Source organism: Epinephelus fuscoguttatus, linkage group LG23, assembly GCF_011397635.1.
Source record: "Epinephelus fuscoguttatus linkage group LG23, E.fuscoguttatus.final_Chr_v1".
Classification (NCBI taxonomy): Eukaryota; Metazoa; Chordata; class Actinopteri; order Perciformes; family Serranidae; genus Epinephelus; species Epinephelus fuscoguttatus.
Window position 1 is genome coordinate 22,310,509 of NC_064774.1, and position 18,277 is coordinate 22,328,785.

The window sequence follows — 18,277 nt, forward strand, 5'->3', positions numbered from 1 at the left end:
GACATCAGCAGATATTGTATTGTTGTCTAAAGAATCATTTTCATATTGTGATGAAACTTGTGATGCCGAGGGACAAGGTAGCAATGAGTTTGCTGAACACAGGGTGAAGCATTTAGCAGCTAAACAGTTGGCGAAGACCAAAACAGAACTAAAGAGGACTGTGGATACCACACTTGCATTGCATGCCAACTAGCCATTAATATATTGCTGTCTTAAGGCTGGGAAAGATAACAAGATTATCTTGATATCAGGATATGAGGCTAGATATCATCTTAGATTATGGATATCATAATATTGTGTTGGCTTTTCCTGGTTTTAAAGGCTGCATTACAGTAAGATAATGTCATTTTCTGGACTGTTGAAGCTGTTGTATTATTTGCTTTTACCACTTTGTCATTATATCCACATTGGTAAAGACTGAACAAAAATATCATTGTGTAATTATTGTGTGAATGCACGAATAGTCAATCCTACAGTATTGTTGCAACACAGACAGAGGTATTTACTCAAAAATACAGTGATATATATATATTTTTTCATATTGATTAGCCCTTCTCTGAATCACTGCTAGAAACATAACTGAGCCATCCAAATGAAATAACAAAAAAACAACAAGACAAGTGGCCAGAACTTATCGAAAGAGTACTTGGTTTCAGTCTACCTCAACAACATAAAATCCTAAAGAGACACACACAGAACTGTTGTCTTTGAAATGCACGACAGTAGATGTCATTTTCTATGGTTATTAACTATTTGGGTGGCAGCAGCTCAGCCCACAAGAACTTGCTTTGGGAACTGGAGGGTCACCAGTTCAAGTCCCCATACGGATCTAGTATGGAGCGTGGACTGGTAGCTGGAGAGGTGCCATTGAACAAGGCACTGAACCCCCCAGCTGCTCAGGGTGCCTGTCAAAAGCAGCTCTTTCGCTCTGACATATCTCCATTTAATGCACCTAAAGGTTCTGTTTGTCTGTGTATGACAATAGAGTGGAAATAATTGAATTTCCCCTCACGATTAATACAGTATCTTCTTCTTCTACTAATATCTTCCCTTGTGTCTATTGGATGTGTAAACAGGTGACTGTTTGCTAACCAGTTAGCCATATAACCCAGTCTTCCTAACATTTTCAACTGACTTTTATTTTTGTCATAAAGAATATTCTATGATATTTGTAATTAGGCAGCAAATACATGATTGCCATTAAAATTAAGTACTCTTGTGTCATTATTATTCTGAATAAGACAATATTCTGAATTAGATTTTGGCCATGTATGCAGCATATTCTGCTTGGATATTGTGAATCAGGCTTTTCTTCTGAATGTAGCATTTCCCAATGAGGACATTTAGGATATGCTGGTAATGGCTGGGTTTTAGGAGCATTCTTTGGACATGGTAACAGCACATTCAGAAAATGTGTCTCAATTTGGAGTGGTGCAGTTTGCAACACAGGGGGTCTGGCCTGTTTACTGTCAACTCTGTGCATTGTCGTGGATGCATTGTACATACAGGAAGCCAACAGTTTTCAAGGTTGAAGCAGAGATGCATGCCTGAAAGAAAAGCTCACATTCCTGGTTGGAAGGAGAAACACTCCTACGTTTAGACGTTATAAAAGGTTTTTTGATATGTGCAAATATCGCCATGCTGACTTTTTCAAGACAGTGACTGAAGGAATGAAAGATGGAGGCTGTGGATGCACAGATGTACAAGTCTACCGCTGGTGGAAATCTTAAAGAAAAAATGGGGTTTTGACGCAAAGAAGCAAATTGGCAACTGGGTCTAGCCATTCCACTCTTTCAAATTTTGACATGATAAACAGCACTTTAGGACATTTTTATTGGAGTGTACGCAGCAGCATGTAAACAGGATTTTAGCAAAATATTCACTTCCATTAGTTGTGTCAGCAGCTTTCAGAATAAGTGCAAAAACCTGGATATTTTGTGCATGTAAACAAAGTCATAGTATACGCAATGGATCACTGAAGTGCTACCCTAAGTGGTACCTGGCTCTACTGTAGCTGACTTTCTACTGTATCCAAGTGCCAGTTTTAGTCACAGGCTTGAGGCTGGTTTTACAGTGGTCCTGCAGTAAACATTGAACTAACCCTCCATACCACAGTCCATTTCCTGTGCTGTTTATACAAGCACGATGGCGCCATAATTCCTGTGCTTTGCCAGCAACAGAGTGTGCTGTAAATTACCAGTCATTTATGACTGGGTGTGATCTTCCCAGCATTCAATCAGAGCACTAAAAAAATAAACAAATAAGGATTAGATTTTTTTTTTTCTAACTGCTCCCACTTGACTGGCGTTTTAGAAGTTGTGTATGGATAAGTAATATCTTCACCTCCACCTCAACATTCTGCTGGTTTTATGAGTGGAGCTGGTGTCTCTGTTGGTTACTGTTCAGGGGAAGGTCATAAACGGGCGATTTATGTCTGAAGTGCAGCCAGGAATGCTGATGCTACTGTCAGAGAGCAGAGATACTGTCTGGTTTGACTTACATTTAATGGAAACTGTAAAGTCCACAACTGAACGTCCTAACTCATGCACTTTTTACAGTATGTGCTCACACCGAGGAAGCGTTAACATAACAGGCAGACGGAGGATATATAGAATGGTATAATGAGATAGATGGAATATAAGTTTGCTCCTTGCGACACTAAAAGCAGGTCTCACATTTTCAGCATCTTACATCACATTTCAAGTCTAATTTGAGGTCTAAGTGCACCAAATGTGCCTCCAGTATTAAACTTAATCGTCATAGTGAGAAATGAGAACACTTCATTAGCTCTCAGTCCTCCAATGGTGTCTGCACTTGTGGAAAATATTATTCAATACAAACACATAACTTGCAACACAGTCTCACAAGTGCAACAGTGTCCATAAATGCAACACCAGCTAATATGATGTTAGATCGATTTCTGCACCACCTACTTTTTTCGCAGCAGTTATCTGGACTTTTAAGCCACCATTGTTAAGTTATGGGCATTTTAATTGCTATAGACAGGGGTCCATTAGCATAGCTTCTTGGGTGGCCATGGCCATGTTTCTCCAAATCATTAAGCTAATTATACAAGCTAATTAATCAGTATGCTTGGAATGGGCTGCGTGAGCAGACGCTGCTCTTTGTTGGCTTGCATAATGAAAGGAGTCCATTTTTAGATGGGGAAAATGAAGAAGGGGAGGGAGAAAGAAACTTTGATCTCAAAAGTAAACATATGATTTTTGCATATCAAGTGCGTCGGCTAAGTTGGGGAAAAAAAAAAAAGTGAAGTCAGATTACAGATGCAAAAAGCCAAGCTGGATTCACATTTGTAGTGCTTTGAAGATGCGGAACACTGCATGGAGATAGCAGATAGTAGAGGTAGCGTGTGCAATGGTGTCCAACAACCAATTATCAGTGTCATTGTCATGCAAGACAAACACAGGCAGAGATCTGTCAGTCACTGGCTCCGCTGTTACATTTGAGGGCAATCAGACAACTTCAAGCATGTGCTTCTCTTCCGTTACTGAGCCGAGCTCTGGTCTTGGAATTTCATAAAGCAAACATGGGAGGCAGTTAATATTGATGTGTGTGTATTTGACAAAGCCTGTCTGCGTGTTCTCAAGAATGAGGAGGACCTCTGTGCTCCTTGGACATCATTTAAGGTCCCTTGCCACCCTATTATTTTCTAGTCATCAATCTGAACCAAGGCGTTGACAAAATCAATTAAGGTCCCATGTATGTGTGCTGTATGGTTATCACTGGGCATGTATGTGCATCTGTGTGTGTGTGTGTGTGTGTGTGTGTGCGTGCGTCAGGCGCATATTCATGCTTTCTTGCACACAACTAAGGGCGCATGAAAGAGAGTCACTGTCAGAAATTATTACTTACAAGCAGACATATCCAAACATCCTGCTATCCTGTCTCCAGTATGTGGTAGAGACACTGTCAGCGTTCATGCAGGAGTCTATTTTTAGCAGCTCTTATTATGCACAACGGAAAATCACCTCCTCAAAGTACATGAAGCATGTTTACAAAACCTAATGGGACTATGCTGATAACACAGCGATGCGTAGTGGCTACAGGGTATGTTGGAGTATGCACGTCTCCATACGTCTCAACATGTGATTGTGTGTGCAAGTCTATGGCACAATGAGCCAAGTGTTCAGTTGTAAATGGACAATGATACAATACACTAAAGCATGACTCACATTGACCTCTCTTTCTCTTCCCCCTCCAGGGAGATTCTGAGGAGTTCTCTTCTTTCATCACTCTGGTCTGAGGCAGCAATCGCAAATCATTATTCCAAACAGGTAAGATCCTCCCTCCTTGAAACTGTATTATTGAACAAAGCACTCCGTCTATGACAATCACCTGTGACCAAATCCTGTTTTCAATGTTCAAATGCCAAAGCAGCCACGAAAAAAAATCAACAGGACAATAATGTCAACCCACAGAAGTCAAATCAAAGGTCAAACAACTAAATGTTGTTAGTATAGATGGGTATAGATGATTGTATGAAATGATCTATTGTTCAGTCACGGTAAATTGGTTTCCTGACTGCCTGACATTTTATTATTTGATATGAAATAATAGTCAAGCTTGGCAAACAAGTTAGGTTTGATTTCCTTTTATGAAACAGGGTAGATGTTTTATAAATTATAGAACGGCTGTGTTTACAGTGGTACACTGAGGATTGTCCTGTTGTAATCACATTAAAAAAAGAGGCACAGCATTTCTCTCACAGACACATTGTTTGGCTACTGTACTGGACTGATGCTCAATTGCCTGAAATATCACTGGTATTGCTCTGCAAAGCACAGTGACACACATAAAGCATGGTAATGGTGCCCTCTGGAGTACAGAAATCTCTACTGCTGCTGCTCGACTGTTTTTACAAGAGATCTGTTTGCACATTAAGACTGCGTGGACGATGCAGCCATTCGCACTTCTCGCAGCTTTTGGAGGACTGACAGGTGCTTTTAGCACATTGTGGAAGCCTAAGCACACTTGCAAGCACATAGAGACGACAAGAGGCGGCTCTCTGAGAAAATAAAGTCACAGTAGGTGACCTTAATCTAAACACGCTGAATCTCCAGAATCATCTATCGAAATAATATCATCTCTAAAATGCCCACTACTGTGTGGTCACATGCAAAGTGGCATTTTCAACTGCACTCACATGTACATAAGACTACAAATGCTCAACCATACTGCAAAAAATCAGTCTCACATTAAAAATAAATGACTCCTCCTCGTTATTATTTTCATCATAATGATGTTTAAGTTGGGATCATTAGCAGTACAGTTCACGTCCTTTGGAACCAGAGAGGAGTTACCCTCTATCACAGCGCTGTTTTTCAGATCAATGACTAGTGCTGTGGTTTCCCCCAAAGGACTTGCGGGTGCAGCTGTAATTGGAGCATTTGTGTTGCTGTGAGTTACTTTCCCGTAGGCCCCACACACCAGAACATTCTTCTACATGTCCATAGGATTCCCAATGAACTTATCAAATGCACCTGCAAGAAAAGTTCTGCGGCATTCTATTTTGAGATCAAATTATATAGCAAAGCTGCTCCAACCCTGTGTCTTGTTACTGGGACACAGCCCTTCGCTTTTATGTCTTATTTTTACCGGCAGCGTCAAGTATATTCCCCAGTGTGTTAAATAGGTGAGTGTCAACGCTACGAGGCAAACGCTGCTTTTCACTCAGAGCATTTCACACATATGATGCCCTCTGTCCCCTGTGGCAATTACTGTGAACACTTGCGAAAATTTGTCAGAGGCTCAGGTGGCAAAGTGATTTGAATTAAAGATGACAGCGACAAATGCAGCTTCAGTGGAAAGGCTAGACAAAAACAGTTAAGTACAGACAAGTGAGTTAGACTAACTTTGTGCCTGAAGTATTGTAAATGACAGCGGCAAAATTGTCAGCATCGCATAGTCTGTTGGAGGCCATTTGAATGTCCTGTTCAACAACCATTAAGGCATTAAATTTAAATTGAATCTGCTGTTTCTTCTCAGAGAGAAAGTCTTAAAGACACTTGTTAAATGACACTGTAGCGCATTTCACAGAGAGCGGTGGGTACGTAGGTGCCCTACACCTGTCAGATGGAGTTGTGTTATATAAAGCAGAATTCGCAGCAGTCGCAGGTGACCTCGTTCAGAATAGCAATGAGTCCAGCAGCCAAAAAACTTTCCAAAGTCTACTTTCTAAAAGTGCTTACAATAAATGAGAAGTGACCTGCTAACGGTGAAAAATGCTGTCTTTTTACAGCGAAGGCCATCCATAATTGGGAAAAAGTTGAGGTGCTGCACACAACAGTGCATGACTACTGGGCTGAATTATGTCTTTTGAAGGTCCAGTGTGTCGCATTTAGAGGGATACACTGGCAGAAACCTAATATAATAAGATGAGCATGCTTTTTTAGTTTATAATCACCTGAAAATAAGATTCATTGTGATTCTGTTAACTTAGAATGAGCTGCTGATATCTACATTGGGAGTGAGGTCTTGTATACAGAGATCGCCATGTTTCTACAGTAGCCCAGAACAGACAAACCAAACACTGCCTCCAGATAGGGCCGTATGTGTGTTTACATTGGCCTCATAACAAAACTTTGTGGATAATTCTGCTCCTTTTGAAAATCCCCTGAATGTCTGAATCTTAAGTTATCAGAGAAAAAAAGGTGAGCATACATTAGCAGGTGCTAGGCTAGAAGACTGTCTCTGACATGCCAAACAGCATTATAAAAACACTGATTTGTAACTTGAAACTGCTTTATTCAGTGTTTACTTGTTTTAATCACCTGGTCCAATTATTTTTGAGAGCAGGAGATCTCTGCGGATAATTCGGCTCCCAGTAAAAACCTCTTGAACATGTAGATCAGAAATAAGGTGAGCACGCATTAAGTTATCAGAGAAAATAGATGAGACGGTGCTGGGTGAGCTGCCTGTCTACATCGTGCCAAACGGTATAGGAGAAACACCGATTTGTAACTGAAACTGCTTTATTCAATGTTTTTACCGCTTTAAGTCACCTGGGCCATTTGTTTTGGAGATAAGGAGAACTCTGCGGATAATTCGGCTTCCAGTAAAAACCTCCTGAACAAAAAACACTAAAGAAATTCTCACCTGGAGAAGTTTCAGCTGGTTGCAGTTACCATTGGGCAATATGGACAAAAATTCATATCTTGGTATTTACAGGCTGACTGGTGATGCACGATCTGGGTATTTTCTATGAAAGGGCGACATGTTTTCAGTGGCAAGTCAAAGTCACATTTGAGATGTAACAAGCAGTTTTATAAAAACAGACTGTGATCAAAATAAAATGCAAAGACAGGGATTTTATTCCCATGTTTGATGTGCTGTAAAGTTTAGTTGATTCAAAACACACATTAAATATGGCTTAATAGAGACAATTTCAAACACAAGTACACAAATCAGCTTTACAACTCGCAGCATTCACAGACAAAGCACTTGTCTCTATCTAGACACATGTTCCCCACAAATACAACATGCTAATGTTTTTAGCACAAGCCTATGGCATTTTACATTGTATAAATTAGCCTAGTGGCTAGCGAACTTCTCCTCTACTCATATAAAGCCAGGGACAACAGCAACATTTTAAAAAAGTAATGTTGCAAAATTTGGCTCCATTACAGCTCACAAGGTTTAATGACAAAAAAACTGTCTTATGCTAAACATGTTTTCCAAACACATATAACATGCTAACGTTATTAGCACAAGCCTATGGCACTTTACACTGTTTAAATTAGCCTAGCGAATAGTGGAGATTTCCTCTGCTCATATGAAGCCAGGATAAATCACACACAAGACTTAAAATGCTATTTTGTGGAGGCTTTATTGTCTTAACAATTTATTGTTTCTTATCTCTGAAATAAAAGTAAATAAAAGCTTTATATCCACTGAGGGAAATGGTTACAGCTAGGGATGTCCCGATCCGAATCGGCCGCCGATATTAGCAAAAAACATGCATCAGCATCGGATCGGACTGCATGGAAAAATGCCGATCCCAGAACTCCAATCCAGTTTTTCACAGAGTCCGATGCAGGTTTTCTGGCCAGCCCAGTGATCCTCGATTCAAGCAGTCCATTCCAGGAATCCACTCCAGCACTTACTATCAATCCATCAAGCCAACATGCAGACACATGGAGGGAAGGGTGGAAGAGTAGGGTCAATTTAGCTAACTGACTATTTGTTTTCTGCTCTGTTTTTTGAGAGTGATATTTTTATTTGGTTTACACTCTTACTGTTTAAGTAAAGAGCACTGATGGCATTGTTTTGGGCACAATTAGTGAAATTGGAGCCATGGATGGACTATTGCTTGTTTAAACAGTTGTACAATATTGTGTGTGGTTTTTTGTCCCCTCTCAACAATGTTTTGTGGTGTTAATCTATTTTTTATTTATTAGGGGGCCAAAGCACAAGTGTGTGGAGTCTTACTGCTATTTTAATTTCAATGTTAGACATTTTAAAGATTTCTTGTGTTGATTTATTTTCTATTTATTGAGGGGCCAAAGCAGCCAGAGCAAACCAGCTATATTTTTTATTTAATGTTAATGTTCAAGTTTAAAGTTTGTTTATTTAACCCTGTTAACAATAAACGGGTCAGTTTCTCACACCAACTGTGTGGATCATTCTAACTAACCCGATTAAGTAGTTGTTCTTGTTAGAGTAATATCGCTTGATCAAACCTTTTCTAACATGACTGACAACAAAATAAGTGACTATGTATAATACGCGCTTGGATCGGATCGGTATCGGCCAAAACTCAAGGTTGTAATATCGGTATCAATTCGGAAGTGAAAAAGCTGGATCGGGACATCCCTAGTTTCAGCTTACAAAAATAGACTGGAGGACTGTTTTGCCATGATGTGTAGTTACATTTCAGTAGAGGTGCATGTCAAGTTACGGCTCAAAAAGTTGTTGCTGGAGAACTTATGAGTGAGTGAGTGGGGTGGAGCTGTGTGAAGAGTGCACACTGGTATGCGTCATGTAACGTAACTTGACCCTATATCGATATAAACGGTGCTGTCTAAATTTATATCTTGCTTGAAAATATATTGTTATATCGCACATAGTTGTTACATCTCCCAGCCCTAGTTGCAGTTTTTAATCTTCACCTCTAGATGCCATTTAATCCCCCTTAAGCTTACACACTGTTCCATTAATGTGAAGATGGCAAATATTGTTAAAGAACAGTATATATTTTTAATCAACCCTCAGGAACACATTTCCATGTAATCTCTTCTGTTTAAGGCATAGAGGTAAGAGCTCTCTTGGAAGTAGGTCAGGGGTTAATTATCACGTTCAAGGATACTTTAATGGGTACGGCCATCCATTAGGTTAAGACAGAGGCCTTCCATTGTGATGTGTGGTCTGACCTAACTGACTACTGGTCCATCCTGCCACCTCCAAGGGTCAGGGTGCCTGATATGACTGCGTCTCCATACTTCTTAAATTTGATATATCGTATTACGGCTAACAAAAAGGTGTGTGTATGCGTGTGTGTGCACCTAAGCATGTGTTGGGGGCCGTCCCCGGCTGCGATGATTTATTATACCGCTTGAAGGGACTTGTACTTTCATGAGGTCACATGAGTAACATGGCAGTCAGGCATAGCACACTGTTCTCTTTGGCCCTGCTGGCGATAGGAAGGCATGCCAAAACAGCTAAAACAGATTCCAGTTTGCACATATTCAGGTACACAGTATAAAGTATATATTCACTGTGCACACACTCACACAGACGTGCGCACACACACACTAAATCAAATACTGTAATCCAGGCTTAATACTGCTTTATCACCTGCGCAGGAGGCAAACGTTATGCAAATGCACATAAGCTATTCCAAAGGCACGTCAGATTTAAGGCCTGTCTTTAATATGTCTTTTGAGAGGTTAATACTATGCAAATACAGCCTCATGAGTTGGGAAACGCTCAGGATATTTTCCTAATAACACTAAGGGGATACCACTGAGATGCAAAGTGGAGTCTTTTAGATTGACCTTGGATGATTATTTTGAACTTGGATTTCACCTGAGGGTGGCAATGCAATATTTCATTATTTTGTATTGCAAACACAGGTCTGCACAAGTGAAACAGAGATAGTAATGGTCATTTGCATGCTCAGACTTCACTGAATTCGTACAACTAAAGTAGCTTCTCTGGAATTACAGTCAAATCTGCAGAATGACAGAAGTATGAAAATGGAGTGAGGCTGAAGTGTGCTAGTGATCAGCTTTATGATTTTCATTTTAGAGATCTGGTCTTCTTATATTCACCCTCAGGTGTATTTTTCTCATATTGTGCACAATATCAAAAGAGTTGGTGGAAAAAAAAACCCATAAAAGCTGGTTGCTGGAGAGACACAATGCACCACTGTGAAAAGACTGATGAAATGAACATATCAAATCTGACATATTTGTTTGTGCTTCCTCCCGTAAGTGTAATTTTGCCCACTCTCTGCAACAGTAAATAAATAAGGGCATTGTTGAAAATAGGCCATGAAAAACATGCTAATATTAGAAATGCATTTCATCCACTGATTTTCTTTTGCTTTCAAATGACGGACTAAGCCTCTCGGGCGAGCAGTGGGTTGATGCTAGTTGATTTTGCTGCTGTTATCGACAGAACAGTAGAAGCTCATTTGGCTTTATTTCAATCTTTCCAGTTTGTTTTCTTAAAAAAAAAAAAAGAAGGCAAGGTTTGTGTAAGATTTTCTGTTCAATTATTTGAGATAAAAACCTTATCCCACTGACTTTTTCTCATCTCCTAGGTGGGGGCAAAGGGGGCAATCTTTTCAGTGGTGAGTCGGCGAGGTAAAACTGCAGCAGCGGGCAGCATGTTGGCACCTGCATGAACCCAACAGAGGAGCCTCATTTCTTGGTGAGTTGAACATGTTTTCTTTTTTTCTAGTACACCACACAGTCGATAAGGATGCTGTTTTTCTCACACAAGGTTTTCCATAGTAAACTTAGCATGTGTGGTAGCTAATTTGGTTATGACTTAATCTCATTAACTCTTGAGAAAAAAAAGAGCTTAATTGCAAAATAAGCAGGAGCATTTTTCTCTACACTTTAAGCTTCTAATATGAGAAAAGCAGCTTTCAGAATAAATTGGAACAGCATTTTCATTGACAGTGATGTACCAGGGCCTCTTTTTTGAACCAAATCAAAGTCTTTGCCTTTAAAAAGTTGGAGCTATTGATTTTGTGAATGGTATGAAAAAGACAATTTCCATTTTTATGAATGACATAAGGATGTATTTTAATTGAAGAATGTGTAGAGGTTTCTTATAATCGAAGTGTCAACCTTAAAGGTCCAGAGTTCAAACCACTTTTGTCAAGAGCTAGCATTTTGGGACTAACGCTGTGGCTAAATTTGGATAATACTGTACACTTTCATGTTGTTCACTACTTACTTGCACAGTGTATGAATTTTGACATGGTAGCGTTGTTTCAATGCAAATGACAATTGCAATATTTGACCGTATATTCTTTTAAATGCCAAGTTGCCACCAGACGGCGCATTACTGCCAACATTTTACCGCAATTGTTGCTCACCAAAATATCTGCCAGTTTATTTGCTTGTTCACCTATGCTGCCATTTTCACACGTTTCGTAGTCTGTCCCCTTTATGGATGTATGAAAAGACCTGGATGCAAGGTCGGAGATGGGACCCCATTCATTCCAATGAAAGTTGCTCAGTGGTACATAAAGCCAAAACTGTTCAACTGCTGCGCATAAAGTTACCCAGAAGATCGGCGCTGCTTCCACATCACTGGGCCCAAAGAGCAAGGGCACTAGAGAGTTCCCCGGCCTAGCCAGCTACATCCAGTTTAGCCCTCCACTAACTTGAATGGGGAAACCATAATTTAATAGTAAGGCTCTTTGAGACTTTCCAAATGTCATCAACCTGAATGCATCAAACCCTGACAGAGAAACCAATCATTTTGCAGGGGTTCTGATTATCAAAACATTTCCCATTGATCACAGACATCTCTTTCCCGATGTTTATCTATGGGAAAAATGTATTTTGGGCCCAGTGGCAGTTTAGCCACCAAAAAACTGGCTTCAAAGCCTGGCACACTTCCTGGGGGCCTGATCCCTGTCTGCTAGTTAGTCAAAATGGCGACCATTAAGAGTTAGAGTGTCCAGTGTCCCACACTCAGCTTTTTGACTGTCATGAGTGCACCATCCGGGTTCATAGTGCATTACATTTTGCCATACTTGTCGGTGTGAACAGACTTATGCATTTCAAACAGGAAAAGGAAGTATGAAAAACGCAAATTGAGACACAACATTAGAGTTCCTGTTGCATTTCACTCATTATTTGACTTGACTTGACTATTGTCTTGAAATACAATGAAACATTTGACACTATTTGAAGCTAGGAAGTACAGGAAGTACGAAGTACAAAGGACAAATGAAGTACAAAGTTGTGTGTCATCGGCACTGTGGCTGAATGTCATCAATGGATATTACAGAATACATAAATATTAGGGGGGCATCTAATAGAAGAACCCACTGCATTTAATTTTAGTTCTGACCTCAATAAATATAGATATAAACATAAATAAAAAATGACACTGACTAAATTTTTTACCACTTTTGTGGTAAAAAACTTTGAAAAACAGAATCATAGATTGAAGCCTTTAGCTTTCATTTCTGGTATTACTGAAGGATGACTGTGAATTCCTAATTGGTTTGGATTCACACACAAAACATATTTAATATTGATAAGAAGAACTTTATCACATCACCAAAAGAAAATAAAAAATCAAAGTTCTATTAATCAAGGTTTTAGTGCTTTATGATTACCTAACAAAACATGACAGCATTACACATTTGCGCTTAAATGAATCGCCTGCATGTTTAAGAGAGCACCATCATTAGCGAGAATGTGTTGATTTGATTTTTTTTTTTTATTCTTCGTCTGTCCATTAAGACTCCTCCGCTTTGGAAAATGTTTTTAAACCATATTTTGAAGCATTTACATTTCGTGTGAAGCCCCTCCGAGGAGGGAGAAAATACATTTATAATGAAGCAACACACAAAAAGGGAAACAGAAAAAGACAAAGAAAGGGCTAATCAACAAACCCAGGCAAACAAGAGACAGAAACTCCAGTGAGAGTTTACTGGATTGGATGGGGTACTGCGTATTGTTAGAGGGAATATGAGGACAAGCTAATACAGGGACAGGCACATGAGTTTAGTGTCCATCTTTGGGTAAACAATCGCTAAGAAGAAGTCCCCAAATGACTGTTGTCAGCATTATTAAAATAAGCTTATCATAATTTAGTTTTACTGCCAGGTGAATACACTAGATATCTGAAAATGTAGACATGGGATTAGATGTAGCCATCAAAAACCATACGGAATATAAAAAAGTCTAAAAATAGGCATTGGCACCAGAGCCACATACATCATTCTAAGCAGACAGAATGTGATCATGGGACAAATTCAGAGGATTGTTTCCCAGATTTAACTAAGGTCTGAAATACTAAAGCCTGTTCTCAGAAGAGAAAATCCCTGCCCTGGGCCTGTGTGATGATGTAGCTGAGAAAATACATTCAGCGGGGTATAAATATTGCACGGTGAGTACATGGAGGGCTTTTTGGCCGATGAATTATTACAAAGTCCAGTGGCTTTATGCCAGCCGCGGAGTATATCTTGCTCAGCTTCACCCTGCAATAAGCTGTGGCTGGGGAATTGTGGTTATAGGCACGCCACAAATAACTACCAACGATACTTGGAATCCATCACGCTCATCCCACATGTTGTGTGCTTACACTTGAGTGCTCTCAACATCAGCCGGTAAGCAAAAAAAAAAAAAAAAAAAAATAGTAGGAATTGCCTGTGAGGCCTACAAAACAGCCCTCCAAAGATGCATACAGTATATAATCTAATTTTTCACATTTCCTCCATGAGCACATGAAGCACCGTGTGTTCTCTGTGTGTGGAAGTGCTGTCAGGGAGGCAGGACTAAGAGGGAAAATGTTTACCCGAATATTCACCTCCAGGATGCTTTGATAGATGGTTTATCCCCCAAAAGAGTAAACTGTGCCAACTCCTCGTGCTCACTCTTGGAGGAGCAAATCTGGATGAGTGATGATGAGTCTATTCGCTCGACATCAATAGAACAAGGTTGTGAAATTAGTCCATCTTCTGCTTTTTTCCCGCTAAATCACTTTTCATTTGCACAAGATAATCATGTAACTCAGTGGAGCGCGGAGTTAATGGTTAATACATCTGATTGTACCAACACAATGAGAATAAAAGAAGATCAAAATAAGCATCTAAATGGGAAAAGGACTTTTGCTCGGCGCACTGCATTGTCGAACCAAAGAAATGTCGGGCAGGTTGGGTCTTTTGGTGATTAGCGCAAAAAAAAAAAAAAAAAAAAGCATAATCCCCCAGACTGCTGACATATTTCTTTTGAAAACAGCCTGTCTGAAAAAGACAGATATGCTCTGGAAAATGGATCAAATCTGTTTCATGTCAGATAGCAGCTAGCGGTTTCCCAGGGTGAATCTTTACTAAGCCACAAACAGACGGGATTAGAGATTGAAGTACTGGCCATAGTAGATCAGGAAATACAAAAAAAGGGACAATATTAAATGATTAGAGACAATTTATGATAACCTCTAAATTACTTCCTTAAATACAGTGCATACTACACTGTGTGCTGTGTGAATCAGCAAGTTCAAATCAGAGAATGTGTGTTGGAGGTCCAAATTCATACTCTTCCCTAATTTGTCGCAATAAAAGTGCTAATTCTCTTCCCTTACACTGGAATTGCGATTACTAGGAAACAAGCATAGAAAATTCACTTTTTTTCCCCTGCAAAGGAGGAATAATTCTGCAGCCCGAGCCGAGCCGCTGTGTATGTTTAATGAAATGCGCGGATTTATCTCAAGGCACTATGGATGAGGTATTTAAGTCTGGTGCATATTTCATGACCGTTAACTGCACGCCGGCTGCTCATTAGTCGCGTGACAGGTAATGGTTGTGGTGCCTTTTGAAATGCATTAAAAGATCTCTCTCTCTCAAGCACACAAATATAAGCACATGTGCATAGGGGGGGGAAAATAAACAGAAAAACTGGCTGCTTATAGTCATGATTAATTGCAACCCTCCTCATTCCATATCATAGTGCAAGCATCTATGGTTAAATGTCCACATGGCAAAAGCAAGTGTTATGATCCATTCAATTAAAACCTCGGCATGCTTAATCCGATTACAAGCCCCTAAAGGAATGGAAGAGAAATGTTCATTTGCATCCCCTTTAGCTTCAAACTTTTAGCAGAAGGCTATTTTTGCCTAAATGTAATCATCAAATATATATATGGCTATTTTTCAGTCAAATAATAAGTGTTATGGCAACCTCTATCCAGTGAAATACAACCACAAGATGGTGCTGTGCATCACCGTTTGCCCTCCAAGTGACTCCATCTGAAGGGTGATATTTACCTCCCATTATTAAAGTGACTGGCTTCCATTTGATTTGCTGTAGCCTCATAGATTTACATGCAAACGTTCAATAAATATTAAGCCTTTTGGTTAGCTTTACACCAAACTGAGAGACTTTTTGTCGCCTTTTTACTTGACATTATCGAAGAATATATACAGTATGTCTCTTTAATTGGTAGTGTCTTCATGTTAAGGTGAATTTCTTAAACATATGCTAAAAGAATATGCTCATTTTAGCTCTGCAGGTGAGAAGCAAAACCTATCTTCTAAAGAATAAATTGAGAAAGGAAAAATGTAAAACAAACAAAGTAAATTAGCTGTTGCTTTCTGTCTATAGAGGGTTGGATGTGTGCATACAGCTGGCATCATTACAGTTAATCACAATCATTAAAGGAAAATACATGTTTGCGTACACTGTATGCAAAAGGAGTCATGATAATAAAACAGTATGTATTGAAATTATAGTAAAATCCAGTAGATGGCAGTCTGTCAATACAGAATCTTTCCACCCACATCCTCCTCTCCTCACACCCACAGCTCTTCCTTCCAGTAGGTGTGCCTCTCGTCATCAGGAGAGGTCCCTTACCCTGCGCAGTATGACAAGAGAGCGCAAAGTGACAGCGCAAATGAACTTTTATTGCTGCTGTAATGAAGTACACAGGCTATCTGGATGTGGAATATAAAAAAAAGAGCATGTGGATTAATGCCTGTATGAGAAAGTCACCACACGCACACACACACACACACACACACACACACACACACACACACACACACACACACACACCTCTGCAGTGCTTTTCCCTCCTTCATTTTCTCCCCTTATATCTCCTGCACTCCATCTCTCGCACTTGCACAAAGCCGAATGGCGTCACCACCCACCGCTCGCGTGCACACACACACTCCCTGCGTCACACGCACACACACCTCCTCGCCATCTGTCTGTGCAGCGGCCCATGTCTCTGGCACTGGGAGCAGTTGGGGAGCAAGAGAGTGAAAGAGAAAGTGTCTCTTGGCTGTGTAGTCCTGAATCCCACTTCCTCTCCTCTTTCTCCTGCTGTGCTGTTGTCTATCAAACGGTCTCACAACATCACACTGTCCGCCGATGGGCCCTCCCTACTAGCGTAACACCTATACTTGATGCCATTTGGAGGGAAATCAAATGCTCCCTCGCTGGAGCCTTATGAGCGAAAAAGATGGAGGATATGGGCTTTGTGTTTTCAGTGATTTCACTTCACAGTTATGAGGGCTCATTTCAGCTTCGTTCATTAACTACGGGATACACATTTCCTCACTAATGTTAAAGCCCACAACTCAACAAGAAGGGAAAATAAACATGCTTGATTAGCTCATGTATTAGGCGTTTCAAATTAATACCGCAGATGGCAGAATTATGCTCACTATTTCTTGAGAGGCAGAAACATAAAGAAACAGGGAGGGATGGAGTCTATTCATGTGCCCTGTGACAGAGTGAACGCAACAAGAGTCAGGATGTTGCTTTACTTATATTATTACCTCCCCTGAAGTCGTGAGAAAGCTGCAGGAATTTTTTATGCATCCTGATCATATCCATCAGGAGTTTATTGTATGCGCAAAAATAAATACATAGTGTACGTACACAGGAACCACAGTATCTGCACACAACATACCAAGCAAAATCCACAGGAATAAAGGTGATTATCTGTCATCAAGACTTTTCCCCCACTGTACAAGACTCCCTTCTCTTTTTAGAGAATTTTCAGAACCATGCAGCTTCACAAAGAGCTTTGTAGACAGCTTAAGTAATTTGAGCAAAAAAAAAAAAAAAAAAAAAAATGCCTTCCCTCTCTCTCAGTCTCTTCCATTTGGACGGCAAGTGAAAGTGCCTTCATAACGGTGCCATATTCAACTGGAGTGATAAGAAATGGCAGCTATCAGCAGGCGGTTTGGAAGCCGCATATAACAGTTATTGTGTGTGTATATATAAAAATTGATTTATGTGGCCTATCACTTAGCAGGCGCAATATGTGGATGAATATGGGCTAATATAATATTATGGAATGAGTGAGAGGGTTAAGGGAAGGGCCAGGTGCTGCCTCAAGGTGAAAAAAAAAGCATGATCAAAGTCCAAAGACATATTATGAGACGTATCATTACTCCATGAAAGACGCTATATTTCAATATCTGAACCAATGTGAGACTGTCGAGTCGCTGCATATGCAGACGGAATACAGAATACAGAATACAGAATTTCATAGTATCAGAAGCTGCATATTATTTTTTTAAATTTCGACCATATATATGGGTACTTCCTGTTTGAGAAAATTATCATTTTATAAATTTAGAGAGAAAATTATGTCTGATTTTATTTCTTCTTTGTCTTCTTTTTAAGTAAAGCGATTCTGAGTTTGTCGGAATAACAAAAAAATATCAAATTGTTTCAACTCATTCATGATTAACCAACAGAGGAAAAAAATGCAAATAATTTTCTGTGGTGTTTAAACCATATCTTAATAATTAATTTTCACAAAGGCTTAATTGCTCATTGAAAATGTAATTATAAAATGGCACACTTGTGGAAAACACAACAAAACGAAGAAGTGAGTCACTCCATTATTTCTAACTGTCAGCTGGGTCCAACATCCCATGCTGATTTTGAATGATATTTTTGCCTGACTTATTATGGCACATGTGTGAGTGTATGCACTTATATGCATGAAGATCTTATGTCTCACAAAACGGATGTACTGGCACTTTCGGCAACCAGTTGATCATATTGGGCAACAGAGACAAGACTGGTGTTTCTGCAAGGGAAGGCAG

The 18,277-nt window shown here is 39.8% G+C and overlaps 1 protein-coding gene across 30 annotated transcripts in view; it reads left to right on the forward strand.

Annotated features, from left to right (window-relative positions):
* LOC125884463 (receptor-type tyrosine-protein phosphatase delta-like) overlaps positions 1-18,277 on the forward strand; it is a 427,644-nt gene that overhangs the window by 175,570 nt on the left and 233,797 nt on the right. For all 30 annotated transcript variants that reach the window (XM_049569458.1, XM_049569467.1, XM_049569463.1 and 27 more), the window contains exons 5-6: positions 4,223-4,295; positions 10,784-10,893. The gene's annotated coding sequence lies outside the window, so the exon portion shown is untranslated. The remainder of the gene's footprint in view (positions 1-4,222; positions 4,296-10,783; positions 10,894-18,277) is intronic.